General features: G+C 38.7%; 1 pseudogene; it reads right to left on the reverse strand.

The window, feature by feature from the left end:
* Positions 1-6,012: 6,012 nt before the first annotated feature.
* On the reverse strand, positions 6,013-8,019 carry LOC100484686 (annotated as a pseudogene).
* Between the last annotated feature and the right edge of the window lie 5,140 nt (positions 8,020-13,159).

The following is a 13,159-nucleotide window of genomic DNA, read 5'->3' on the forward strand; positions in this document are numbered from 1 at the left end:
ATCTTTACTATTACCTTCCTTCCACCACCTTTGAATTTACTCTTTTTTTCCAGATGCTTAAAGTGAAATCTTCAATAATTGGTTTTAAAACTTTCTTCTCTTCTTGTATAAGCATTTAAAGTTATAAATTTTCTTCTAGACATTATTTTAAGTTGCATCATACAAATTTGGATATGTTGTATTTTCTTTACCATTCAGTTAAAAATATTTTCTGATTCCCTGTGTAATTTTTCTTTGATTCATGAGTTGTTTAGAAATATATTATTTACTTTCCAAATGTTTGGCATTTTCTCTTGATATCTTTTTGGTTTTGCTTTCTAATATAAATCCATTGTGGCCAGGAAACATACTCTGTATGATTTTAGCATCTTTAATTTTATTGAGACTTATTTTATGGCCCACTACATAGTCTTTCTTGGTGTATATAATATCTGTACTTGAAAATAATGTATATTGTGCCACTGTTGGCTGTCGTATTCTATGTTAATTAGGTCAAAGCAGTGGATAGTGTGTTCGGAAATCCTATGCCTTTACTGATTGTCTGTCAAATTGTTCTATCATTCATAAAAGAGAGATTTTGAAATCTCCTACTATGATTGTGGATTTGTGGATCTATGTCTCCTTAATTGTGCCCATTTTTGTTCCATGTATTTTGATGCTGTTATCAGGTACTTACACATTTATGATTTTTATGTCTTCCTGATGAATTGACTCCAATATGTTTTTCTATCTGTTAATGTTCTTTATCTAAAGGTTTACTTTATCTGATATTAGTATAGTCACCAGCTTTCCTCTACTGACTGTTTGCATATTATATCTTTCTTTATCCACCCAATTTTCTTTCAGCCTATGTTGTATATTAAAAGCACATTTCTCATGGACAATATGGCTGGGTCTTACTCTTTAATCAGTGCTCAATAAGCTTTCTTTTCCTTTCATCATTATTTTGGCTTCACTCCTACTTCGTAGTCTTTCTTGATGCTTCAACTCTAGAGACCAAAGACCCTAATATTTAAAGCCAGTGATCATTTTACCTCCCCTTTATGCACATGGCCTTGAATCAGAGAGATCATTGTAGTTGCCACTTTCTCAACTCTTTCCAGAAATCTTATAACTTTCTTGAGATGCAGAAATCAAGATGGCCCAAGGAATTCCTAATAATAGGCACTAAACCTAAGTTCAACTCCTTGTACTAGTTATAGCCTACCAGGGCCCTCACCTAAGAAGAGGCTTTGGCTTCATGCCAAAAGATGAGGGAATAAATGTTCATGTATAAGTTTAAACTGACATAAAATATTTATGATGCCCCCCAAAAAACAAAAAGCAATGCACAATAAAGTTTGAAAAGCACTGCTCAAAAAAATAAATAAAAGGATTTTAAAAATTATTTAGCATATGGATAGGGCAGTGCCTGTACACACGCTCTATTCTAGGTTCTGATCAGGGCTAAAGTGTTGTTATCATTAGCAGACTATTCCGCTGAGGCCAGAATTTCTGATAACTCAGAATCCCATTCCAGGTGATAATGGAGGAGTTAAGGCCTCTTTTCTTCAAATAAAGCCACAGTTGCTTTTCCCTAAATGTCCTTCCCTTCTTTCTGTCCTTGTCACACGTCTAACAATTTTTAGTCCATCCCATTCTCTTGGAATATTGTTGTCATTTAAATGTTCCCTTTTCAGAAAGAGCTTTGTACTCTCTGCACCCATGGAAATCACACTGTGTTTCCCTCTGAAGTAAAACCACTACCAAAGGAAACTGACATTATACTGAAATCCATCTGGAAGGTTGATTAATTTCTTACCCTCTTCACTCTTTCTAAGCCATTCTATCCATGTCTAAACAAAGTGTCTCCCCGATTCTATAGATTTATTCAAAAAATACTGAATGAATGCTGCTGTGTGCAAGGCACCGTTGTAGGAGCTGGGAATACAGAGGTGAATGGGACAGGAAATGTCACTCTCAGGGATTTCAGTTTCTAGTGATCAGAGACCGATATTAAGTCAACATAAAAATAAACAAGATACTTTCCAATAGGGATAAATGCCTAGAATGTTGCCGAATCTGATGAGGGGGAAAGGATTAGAGAAGAAGCAAAATTTAGAAAATGAGGGGATCCTTATTCCTTTCCCAGGAGGGAAGCCATGGTGGAGAATGGGAAGTCATAAGACCCTAGGTAGATCCAAAGACTTAGAAGAATAAAAAGAGAACCATACCCTTTTCTTGGATAGGGCACAGGAAGGAGGCAAGACTTCAGTATTTTCCTCAGGCTGGGCATGCTTTAGGAGCAAAAGAAATATTGACTTGTGACGTCTATATAGATAGTCTGAGACATCCCCACAGAGTACTGTGTTCCCCAAGATGTTTCAGAAAAGTGTCAAAATGCAGAGAAAGCACAATTATAGCACAGATTATTGACAGGCCAAAGAGGCCTTATGATTGAAGCATGAATAGTGACCTTGAGAGATGTCTTTTCCTGCTTTAGAATCTTAGTTTTAAACCAGCTGGCATGTCTAGAAAACAACTCTAATGTCCACTTAAAAAAAAAAAAAATCACTCCTACATTTGTGCATTGCATTGAAATAGAATGCAAAAAAAAAAAAAAAGAATAAAAGCACTGGAGAATTAAAAGTAACCCTACAGATGATTAAAAGCCAGAGTTGCCCAATTAAACTAAACCCCACATAAAAGTGCATGTGAAATTTACCTTTATACAGCCAGCCCCCTTCACACGTTCCATGACTTCTATGCAGAAAAATCCTTGGTTTTTTTTTTCAGTTCCCTCTCATTTTGTACAAAGCTTTAAACATATGAATATTTGCAACCACCTCACACTCCTACCTAGATAATCAATGCTTTTATGTGTTTGATTAAGTCAGCCATGTCCAAGGGTGGATAATTGCTTGTGATTTCACAGATAAACTGAGTTTCTTTGGTGCTAGAGCTAACATCCCATTCCTGGAGCAAGGTCAATGGCAGAGGGCTGGGAGAACCCTGTCTGCCCACGTTCTGGTGGCACTAAATCGCGTTTACACACTCTCTCTGCTGTCTTGATTTTCCAGTCTAAGAAATTTAATTTTCTTTGAAATTTCATTAATTTTTTTGAAGTCTGATGACATTAAAAATTCTCAGAAAAACCATTTCAAGAAACCATCAAATATATACTTGTGTGTTCCATACACTTAAATATATATGTGCATTTTTTTATTCACTGATCTTCAGAACGAAGAAGGGCTTTTGAAACATACTATCTTTATTTACTTGTAAGTTTATTATTTTTATGGCTGTTTTCCCAAATATTCACAATTTTTATTACCAGTTTTCAAAATTGTAACTCTGGATATACCCAAAGATATCAGTTTCTATATGTGCCTTTTTTATTAAAGGGGAAAAAAAAAAAGCTCCAACCCAGGCTTTAACCACTTTGAAAGCCAAGCGTGATTGGCTCATGAGAACACTAGCCTCCCAATAGGGACAGGCAACAGATTGTGTCATTATGGAATAGACACCTGCCTGCAAGCTTAGACCGTGGCAGAATTCATGATTGACCATTGGAAGCAGTCTGTGGACCTAGTGTTAGAATCAGCATATAAGATGTATCAATAAAATTTAGGTACGATTTCAGACCCTTTGCCTCTAGGTGCTTGAAGAATTGTATGTTTTAGGTTTCCACAAATTCCATAATCTGGCAACATCTGCACCTTCTCTCTAGATTTCATTAGCTTTCCAGAGACTTATTTTCTCATGGCTTCTGCCTCTCAGTCCTGCCGTGCTGTGTGTAGCCAGATGCCTTCACTGCCCCGAAACCGTTTCCAACGATCACTGTACAAATACAAGATGGATATATGTAGGTCACAAAAAGATGAGCAGTATTATGGACCAGTTAGCCTCCCATCTTTCCTTGCTGACCTTCCCTCATTTCACTTTCTTCATACTTTCTAACATGTAGAAATGTTGCTCAGGGCTATGAGAAAGCCGTGCCTGGACTTGGTGGTGGGGCACATGTGTGATTGTTAATATGCAGCCTAGAGCATATCCTAACATAATATTTGTTTCCCGGTCTGGGCTAGGGGTTTTGCTTTCCTGGGTTTTTAGTGAAAATAATAGATTAGTTGAGGATGACTGGGTTCATGCTGTGAAATGAGTAATATATGCACTTTTCCTAAATAGCTACTTAGTTTAATACATGGACTACCCTGGATATTATAGAGTAGAGTGAGTCACAGCTAAAAGCTCAGTCCCTGTTCTGATGTACTCTGTATTCTCTTTCTTCTTGTATAATCCACATCCTGCTGAGTCCTCTGGTCTGTGTTTCATGTTGTTCCTGAATGGTGACAATAAGGTCCTTGCTTTCTGTCTCTAATGATGTACGTGCTCGACTTCCACATTAAGAACAATCTTCTGTTGTTTTTAAGGGTGCTTATTTTCTCTCAACTTTTGTCAAAAATTCCTCCTACCAGAGACTTATTCTTCTGCATGCACTCTATTGATGAGTAAAGTTATAGTCCAGAGCCTTGAGTAGAAAAGCAATATCTATTTTTTTACCTTATTGGAAAATGGAATTGCAACGTGAATGGAAAAACTGACACTTTCTTTTTTTTTTAACTTGGTAACTTTATCGTATGTAAATGATATCTTCATAAATTAGATTTTTTAAGAAGTGACATGACACTTTACCATCCTCTGGGGCTGCCCAGCATCAGGCTTCTACCGTTTAACCCCTTCCTGCCTCTTTAATGTCACATGAAATATATTGAAAGACTTTGTATTGAGCTGAAGATCACATGTGCATGCATGCACGCGTGCACACACACAAGTAGAGACAGACAGAGTTCCAGTTTCAATTCAGAGAGCTCCTAACGAGAGAAGAGAAATGTCCACTGAATATGAATAAACTGGGTTTCAGTTGAAAAAGCTATGGTTACAAAGCGATGTAACGTTGCCAACAAATGTCTAAAAAAACTCGCAGCTGTGAACTGACACATCCTGGACCCAAAAACTGTAACTCTGATGTGAAAATGTGATGTGATAAACCCAGTAAAAATATCACTGGGAAAAATGCATCACTGACAGCAAAACAGGCTGTGGATTTTTTTACTCCAGCATCCATAAATATCTCATGGTTCCTGGATGGACAGTTGCATTTATTTTAGAATATGGGCTTACTGTTCTAGGAACAGTTTGCAGACATTCTGTCATTCCATTTTGCAAGTTCTTTACAGTGAAATGACATGCTCTGTGTTCTCTAACATTGGGTCTTCATCCCATTTTATGGCAACGTGTGCAGAAGTTGCCTTCCCCGGTGGTGGTAACTGCCTTGAGCAACTGAGACCCCTCATGGGGTCTTCTCCACACAGAGTTCTGTGTGGACACTCCAGAGACTCAGGATATATGACCTGTTCCATCTCTTCCCTTCCATCACGGACCTTCTTGTTCTTATCTTCTGGGTTCAGTCTCTATCCCACTCCTCACGTGTGGGTTCTGTCTCCCTGCCCAGCATCCTCACATTAATACAATATGAAGACTATATTCCTGGCTTAATACTCCACGTTCTGCTCCTGGGATCACCCTGCATCTTGAGGTGTTGTTGAGTCTCCCCGTGACCTAAGTCAGGTCAACCACTCCAAGTTCACTCTTGCTTGAAAAGGAGTTTACAAATCATGTTTTCAATGGTTTGAGGGGGGGAAACTTCCTCTTCCTCTCAAATACTTTCCTCACCTACTTACTAGTATTTTTAATTAATTTATCCCATAAACATTATATTATATCATAATGTCATGATATTTTCTTGTCATTCTAGAATTTTTTTTTGGCTTAGTACAGTCTACTTTATTGATGATACATGAGAAGGGAGGGCTCCCCAAGCCACTCCCCTTCTTCAGGTGGTCTGGGATAGAAACTGTGAAGGTCGGAAGATTCTCAGCGTGCTGGAGGATGTGTTAGGCAAGACTTCCCAGCAGCTGAGGGCCTCTCTCTTCCTCTTGCTCTTGCTGGGGCTGGTGGTCCAGGGGGCTCTTACTCCTTGGAGGCCATGTGGCGCATAAGGTCCACCACCCAGTTGCTGTAGCCAAATTCATTGTCATACCAGGAAATGAGCTTGACAAAGTGGTCATTGAGGGCAATACCAGCTCCAGCATCAAAGGTGGAAGAGTGGGTGTTAAAGGTACAGGAGAAAACCTGTAGCCCGGGATGCCCTTGAGGGGGCCCTGTGTTGCCTGCTTCACCAGCTTCTTGATGTCATTGTATTGGGCAGCTTTCTCCAGGTGGTAGATCAGATCCACAGCTGACACACTGGGGTTGGGGACATGGAAGGCCATGCCAGTGAGCTTCCCATTCAGCTTGGGGATGCCTTGCCTACAGCCTTGACAAGACCACTAGAAGCAGGGATGATATTCTGGGCAGCCCCTTGGCCATCATGCCACAACTTCCTGGAGGACCTATCCATAGTCTTCTGGGTAGCAATGATGGCATGAACTGTGTTCATGAGTCCTTCCACAATGCCGAAGTTGTCATGGATGACCTTGACCAGAGGGGCCAAGCAGTTAGTGGTGCAGGAGGCATAACTGACAATCTTGAGGGAGTTGTCATTCTTCTCATGGTTTGCACCCATCACAAATATGGTGGCATCAGCAGAAGGGCAGAGATGATGTTCATCTTGGCCCCACCCCTCAAATGAGCCCCAGCCTTCTCCATGGTGGTGAAGACCCTGGACTCCACAGCATACTCAGCACCAGCATCATCCCATTTGATGTTGGCGGGATCTTGCTCCTGGAAGATGGAGATGCACTTTCCCATTCTCAGCCTTGACTGTGCTGTTGAATTTGCCATGGGTGGAATCATATTGGAACATGTAGACCATGTAATGGAGGTCAAAGAAGGGGTCATTGATGGCAGCAATATGCACTTTGCCAGAGTTAAAAGCAGCCCTGATGACCAGGCACCCAAATGTGGCCAAATCCATTTACTCCGACTTTGACCATTGTGTCTCAGGGATATGGCTGGCACTGCACCAGAAGATGAAGCTGTCTGTCGAACAGGGAGGAACAGAGAGCCCATTCTAGAATCTTTACTTGCTAAATTTGAATCATCCCAGGCCTGGCATTTTTTTTAAATCTAGGAACAAGTTTTAATATGGAGGCAGACCATCAAAAAGAACGATTTCTCAACATTTGCTCCAACATGGACGGGTCTGGAGAAGATAATGCTAGCGAAATAAGTCAAGCAGAGAAAGACAATTATCGTATGGTTTCACTCATTTTTGGAACATAAGAAATAGGAAGATTAGTAGGAGAAGAAAGGGGGGGAACAGAAGGAAGAATGAACCGTGAGAGACTATGGACTCTGGGAAACAAACTGAGGGCTTGGGGGGGGATGGGATAGGCTGGTGATTAAGAGGGGGGGAATGGGATAGGCTGCGTTTTAAGGAGGGCACGTATTGCATGGTGCACTGGGTATTATATGCAAGTAATGAATCATGGAATTTTACATCAAAAACTGGGGATGTACTGTATGGTGACTAACATAATATAATTTAAAAAATATTATTATAAAAAAATAATGTGGAGGCAGAACCTTGGGACTAAGTTAAAGGGGCAACATGTAGGACACCAGATGAGTGTGTGTGCACATGCATGTGTGGTGCTTTCATGTGCTCAGAATAAGGCTGCTGTTCCTGTCTCCAAATCACAGAGCCGCCCTTTATTTTGCTGCAATCTTTTATTCTTAAAAAAAGTACAGAGGTAAATAAGTCTAATTTTTCTGCAGAAATAATTTGTACAACAAAGAAGCTGAGGATGGCTTAATTTAATTCCTAATCATACAAACTACATAATTTCTCTGGAAGGAAGCTGCATTGATTAGGCACTTGGACACATCAGAGGCATCACCAACATTATCTCAATTCTCCCAACAACCATAGAAGGCAGCCATCATTGTTCCCAATTTAGTGAGAAAGAAATTAGGCAAGGTCACAGATCTATTACTGACACAGGAAGAATTCAAATCTAACTCCTGACGCCTCATCTTATGTATTTTTTACGCTCCAGATGCAAGAGGGAATCTAGTATAGTTAGAGCTCAGATTTTGAAATCAGAAGACCTGGGTTCAAATCTTCCCTCTCCCCTCCTATGTCTGAGATGCAACCGTTTGCCTCTTGCCCTTGGTTACTTCCAGTTTTATATTCTTTACCGTTCATCCTAACTTTCAATTCTGTTGATTAGTGTCTATTACTCTTTCCATTGCTCATTGTCCATATGTCATCATAAGCCTTATATTCCCCCCTCCATCTGTAATTTCCATCACTGTGTCAAATTCAGAATTAATTCCTGGCATCTCTTAACACTTCTGAAATTGAAAGCCTGGACGTTTTGGCATTACTTCAACTGTCAATTTCATTCATCCTAAAGAATACTTAGTCAATGTTATTTCTTCAAAGAAATTATCACGTTTACAGTGTTTCTGTATACAACAGATGGTTATGTAGTTTATGTATATCATCCATGTCAAAATGTGTTTCCTTTATCTCAAATGAGCAAGGCAAGTTTAAAGCAGCTGGCTTTTGAAGGGACCAGCTCTTAGTTGGACTAATAGATCATGAAAGTATGTACCGGCCATAAAATTGTATGCTTTTTATCTAATGTTTCCTATTTCAAAAAATGGGATTGTTGATATGACATAAAACAATAATGACCAATAAATACATAGCACTAACCATATGCCAAGTATTGTTCCAAGTGATAGATACATAATTCATTACTCACAATAACTCTGTGAGGAAGGTATTATTACTATTATTCCCATTTTACAGAGACCACAAGTAACTTGCCCAAATCACAGAGCTAGAAAGTGGTAAGGATAACATTACAAATCAGTGACAAAAGGTAGACTGTTCAATCTATGATATTGGGAATGATGATTTTCTACATGGAATAAAATAAGATTAGATCTCTATCTTGATAAACTCCAGCTAGATTAAGATCTATATGTGAAGTGCAGAAGTTTAAACATTGGAAGAAAAGACAGAAATAAATTTGTAATACTGATGATAAGGAAGATTGTCTCATAAAAAAAAATGACAAAAAACTCATTTGATAAATTTTACATCAAAATTAAAATGTATGTTCAACAAAGACATATAATCAAAGTCAAAAGTAAAAGACATAAAAGACAGAGATAACGAAATTCGTATACAGATTATTTTTTAAAAACTTCAAAAATCTTTCAGAAAAAGAAAACACCACAGAAAATGGACAAGATATGAACAGGTAATAATCATAAGAGGAAGCACAAAGAGCCAGACAAAATGCTCAGCATTTGGAAAATGAAAATTCAAACAACAAGATATCATTTCTCATTGTCAAATGGTCAAGAACATTGACATTGGCAAGGATGCCGGGAAATGGGAAAACTATATGTTACTGTAGAAATAAGCATTGGGGGGCGCCGGGGTGACTCAGCTGGTTAAGCATCTGACTCTTGATTTTGGCTCAGGTCATGATCTCAGGGTCACTGAGCCCTGAGTCCAGGCTCCATTCTCAGCGGGGAGTCTGTTTCTCTCCCTCTCCCTTTGACCTCCCCCTCCCCACCCCCTGCTCATGTTCTCTCTCCTTCTCTCTCTCTCTTTCAAACAAATAAATAAATAAATCTTTTTTAAAAATAAAAAAAAAAAGATGGGGGCGCCTGGGTGGCTCAGTCGTTAAGTGTCTGTCTTTGGCTCAGGGCGTGATCCTGGGGTCCTGGGACCGAGCCCCACATTGGGCTCCCTCCTGGGAGCCTGCTTCTTCCTCTCCCACTCCCCTGCTTGTGTTCCCTCTCTTGCCGGCTGCCTCTCTCTCTGTCAAATAAATAAATAAGATCTTTAAAGAAAAGAAAGAAAGAAAAGAGATAGAAATTGGAACAACTATTTTGAAGAGCAATTTAGCAATATCTCATAAAACATTAAAATGTAGTTCTAAGTAAAGGTGTATATCCTAGAGTGGTTCTTGCATTTATGCTCAAAGAAACTGAAGAAAGATATTCATGAGAGTGGTGTGTATAATAGCAAAAAGAAGGAGAAAAGAGAAAGCAACCTAAATACTCATCAGAAGTGATAGATAAATAGTATGACTTAGAGTCATAAAACAGAATTTTATATAGCAGTTAAGAAAAATGATCTATTTTCAGTTAGATAAATATGTATAATATATGTATTATATATAGTATTATAAATACATTCATATATCAACATGAAAAAATTCCAAAAACCTACTCTTCTGTGGAAAAATAATTCACAAATCAATGTTCATGTTATATTTTTCATATACAGTTTCTCTTAAATGACACAAATAAGAACTATTTTTTTTAAGTTTTATTTTTTAGTAATCTCTACACCCAATGTGGAACTTGAACTTACAACCCCAAGATCAAGAGTTGCATGCTGTAGCAAACATGCCAGCCAGGTGCCCCTAAAAACTATCTTATTGATAACTACAAAAAAATAAAAACTATACTATTAAGGTAATTCAATAGAAAGTTAATTAGAAAAATACTTGCATTAATTAAAGTAATTAGGGTAATTTATCTACAGAAAACTAAATATTGAATTAGCATAATTAAGGAAATATAGGTATAAAATAGATTTAATTAAAGTAATTAGAGCAATATATCTACAAAAATAAAATATGAAATTAATCAGTTATTAATTAGGTAATTGATTCAAATGATTAATTAGGGTATTATAACAAAATAATTCTAAAATTGCAATGGCTTAACCTAATAATTTATTTCTTGCTCATATAGCAGTGTAGTGTAAATTTTCATCATCATTACATATTATTCCTTCACGAAGTGATTCAGGGATTCAGGCTCATTCAGTCTTTCAACGGTAACATCCCAAACAAAATTGAGCTCTAACAATCGTCTACAACCTTGTCTTCTGCATCCAGCCAACAAAAGGGAAAAGAGATATACAGGGAACACATCTGCTTCTCCTTAAAGGCTTTGGCAGGAAGTGACTTTTGACCATGTCATTGGTGAGAAATAGTCATGAGACCATAGCTAACTAAAAGACATGGAGCCACTGGCGGGACAGTGATCTCCCAGTGACAACTCTAAACTCTGAAAAGAGAGCAGGACTCTTAGCAAACAACTGGCCATCTGTCACTCACCAAATTTAATCTTTTTCTATAAATGGAACTGGATGAGGGAGTGGGAGAGTGGAAGAGAAACAAAAAGCTTTAATCTGTACTGTTTGGTAAGGAAAAATGGTGTACATCAAATACGATAGTTAATAGCTGCTAGTTCTGTGAGCCATTGAGTGTTGGTACAGTGTGCGTGATACTTTTCTCAATTTTAAAATTTTCTTTAAGAGAAAAGAAAAGATATTCTATAACTGCCAGTGTAACCATATTACTACTTAAGAACAGCCCGTCTCTCTGTCTTTGGATTCAATTTAGTGGCACCAAGTCATAGGAGAGATGTTCCTGTAATGAGGTTATTCTGGAAGGCAGCACAATGAGATGAATGGATAAAATTTGAGGTCAGATTTGGGTTTTAGTCAGTTAGGGCTGTGCTACTATACCATGTGACCTTAGACAGATTATTTGAACACCCTCAGCAATGACAATAATAATATATATCTCATAAATTGTTGGAAGGATATGAGATATTTTAAGTAAACTGCCTGCCAGAGAGTAGGGATTTTAAAATGTGAATACCTTCAGGGCGCCTGGGTGGCTCAGTTGGGTAAGTGTTGGGACTCTTGATTTTGGCTTAGGTCATGACCTTAGGGTCGTGAGACCAAGTGCTGGTCGTGGAGCCTGCTTCAGAGTCTCTCTCCCTCTGCTCCTCCCCACTTCTCTCCCCCTCTTAAAAAAAAATAGATAAAATGTCAATCCCTTCTTTTTTGGTTTGTCTAGTAATTATTGTAAGAGAGTAGCAGTAAGGGGGGAGGGGTGGGTAATAACATTTCTGAATTTTGTTTTATATACCACAGTGCTGGAGTACAAGCTCATTTGCACAAACTGTTCCCATTAAATTGCTCTTGTTTTGTCACTTCTAGAAATTCAATTTTTTTAATATTTGTGGTGTTTATTTTAATTCCTCTTGAATTTCCTTCATGTGGTTTGTCTTTATGCATTTTGGTTTCATAACACTGAATTGTCCTCAGTTGTATGGTCTGTTGTCTCCGGTCCTGTTTTCATGATGTTGGCTTTATAGCTTTTCCCTTGACACATTTTTCTTTTTTCATTGATTAAAATTGTCCTAGATTCCATGGCCCAGGATCCTCTTTTGCATGTTTCTGTTGGCCAGGCTGGAAAACACTTCAGTGCCTGCCTGGGCAAAACAAAACAAAACACAGGCTTTTAGACCCTAATTACTTAAAGGGCATGCGGGGCGTTCAACCCAGGTAAGCTGCGCCCTTTACAATTGGCTTCCCAGCAACTAATGCAATCAGATGGAAAATGTAATAAAATGCACAGTAAGGGCAACCCAGGAATGTTATCCCAACTTCCTGAGTCATCCAAGTAATCACTTCGAAACAAAGGCCAAAATAGTCCTGTGTAACCCACAACACTGGTGCTGTCCAACCGTGTTGATGATCCCAAGAGGTTCACTGAACAGCTCAGCCCGGTGGAAGACTTCACACAGGAAATGTTAGAGAGAGATGAAATTCTTCTCTTCCCAACATTCATTTCTTCTTTCAACATCAAATGCCTTTACGTACATGTTTTCCAATCATTCATTGTTTTGTGCTGGTCTTAGCCTATCCATAACCAATGTTGTAGCTGGACAGCCCTTGTGGTTCTTATTATGATTGCAAGAGGCCCTCAGCAACAACCATCAAGAAGCCTTGAAAGGACAGGTTTTATTACTTACAAGTCCTGGAAATTACACGGCACACCTGGGGCCACACAACAAGTTCTCAAGGAAAGAGGGAGAAGCGTGCATGCATGAGGGAGTGTGTGCAGACCCAGGGTTCTGCTTTTAATGGGTAGACGGTGACATTCACGGCCTTGCTTTTTGGTGAATCTAAAACATATGAGTTGGAATTTAAAGGACAGGAAGAGAAAAAACAAGAGGTACAAATGGTTATTGAAACTAACCAAGATCTCTAAAACAAAGGAGCCTAAAATTTGGGGGTAGGGATGAGGGAGCTGGCTCTTTATCTAATGTGTGGCTGGCA

The sequence above is a fragment of the Ailuropoda melanoleuca genome, chromosome 15 (genome assembly GCF_002007445.2).
Source record: "Ailuropoda melanoleuca isolate Jingjing chromosome 15, ASM200744v2, whole genome shotgun sequence".
In the NCBI taxonomy this organism is placed as follows: Eukaryota; Metazoa; Chordata; class Mammalia; order Carnivora; family Ursidae; genus Ailuropoda; species Ailuropoda melanoleuca.